Here is a 2,048-nt window from a genome sequence, read left to right on the forward strand (position 1 = left end):
TACTTTCATTAAGAATAGTTTAGAAATTTCACACGTTGTAATTTCGATTTTGCGTTAATTTATTTTTTATTTTTTTAATAAATATATCATCAGGATTTTGTATTATCATATGAGAGAGGAAGAGAAGGGTGTACTGACCTTCTTTTATAAATATTTTTTCATCATAATAAATTACTAAAGCAACAAAAAAGAACATAGTCTCATACTCAGACGGCATGTATAAATCTTGCATATTCTTATGTATCTATTTTCTTTTCACAATTTAATGTTTCCGATGGTATAAACTTAGAGTTTCTAATTTTTAATGTAAAATACAAATGAGAATATTCTCCTTAATCATCTCATATTTAAGAATCCACAAAGTTTCAAAGATTGCGCCTAGAAAGAATTAAGCTATTTGTATAATGTTGGTTGACAAATATTGGTAACAATGTTGGACATGGCAAAATCCGGACCAATGATTTAAAATATAAGAAAAGTTTTAAAATCGGCATGAGACTGCTGCCCCCATGCTAAATCCACCATTGTAGAGGTTTTGTAGAAGAATCTTGGTGTCAAATACTTACAAGAAGACCACGACACAAGCCAAAATTTCTACTGAATGCCCATTTTTCAAGTTTGGTTTCATGAAAATGAGCTAATTCTTGCTATTAATCAAAATGTCGTAGACAAGTATCCGTTTGAACATGTTATGTTAACATGCAAAAACATATTCTCTTGACATTTATAACATGCTTGAAGTACGTCAAATTTAAAAATAACCTCACACACAATAAGGAAAGTCCAAAATATTTGTCAATTATTAATTATAAATTTGAATTTATTAAAACTAACATGTGAGCTATACAATATAAAGGAGAGAGGGTTTTTTAGATCGCCTTTATTGAACTTATTGAGAATTAGAAACTTCAATTCTATAATATCAAGTGTAAATATGTAATGAAATCGTAATAAGAAAATAAAGATATAAAAGAAAAGACAAGATTAATAGAGATTTGTTTTAATGTCAGACTACGTCCTCGTCTATCGTTATAATAATTGACTAAAATAAAGAGGAGTTTGCAAGAAAAAATCGCCAACATATTTTCTCTAATATTTCTCAATTTTTTTATATGATGATATAAAACCCTAATGACGAAATTTTATTTATAAGAAAATATTAGGACAAAATTGAAATTACAAATGTGAAGGTACCAAACAGGGCTAGAATTCAATCTTTGTTGAGTTTGAGCTAACTCAAATATTGTATATAATACTTATAACATGTTTAGCATGCTGTATCTTCATTAAGCAATAGACAAAATTTCAACTTTATTTTTATATTTTATTTTTTAAATCATTAAGTCAATTATCGTCTACTTTAAAATATCAAACAATCAGTAGTTAAAAAAAGGTTAAATATATTAACTAGTTGGCACCCCCAACCACATAGAAACATTGAAACTTATCAACTTAAAGTTTAATTATTGTTTAGTGAATTAATCAACCAATTGGATGCCTACTACTGAACTAATGGTACTTATTCATAAGTGATAATAATTAGTGAAGTATTGGATTGGATGTAAACTTTGAGATACTCGGAGTCCATTTGTCAATACTTTTGTTTTTTCTTCTGCTTTTAGTTGAAGAGTTTTTTGAGATAGTTATTGCAAAATCAATTGCATGCAATTTAGCTTTTAATTATTCCTCCTCTCATTATAATTGTTTTGACATAAATTTATAGACTCAAATTGTAAGTTGGCCCTCCACGAAACACTTTCCAATAAGTCTATTTGCATTTGATGGGATATGATTACCAAAGAAGTAATGATAAATATAATGTCTATAGAGGCGGCTAAGGTATAAAATTTGACATGTTGGTTATGTTGGATGACAAATTTGAATGATGATTTATAATATTGTCACACAATTCCATAATTATATTCGGTTTGTCAATCCTATGATTAATGTATAGCTCAAGAAAAATTTTTGATAGAAGTATAAAATATTAGAATATGTAATAATTTCATGATTAACATTGCCAAAATTAGAGCTCATTCGGAGGGAGG

The sequence above is a fragment of the Olea europaea genome, chromosome 8 (genome assembly GCF_002742605.1).
Source record: "Olea europaea var. sylvestris chromosome 8, O_europaea_v1, whole genome shotgun sequence".
Taxonomy (NCBI): domain Eukaryota; kingdom Viridiplantae; phylum Streptophyta; class Magnoliopsida; order Lamiales; family Oleaceae; genus Olea; species Olea europaea.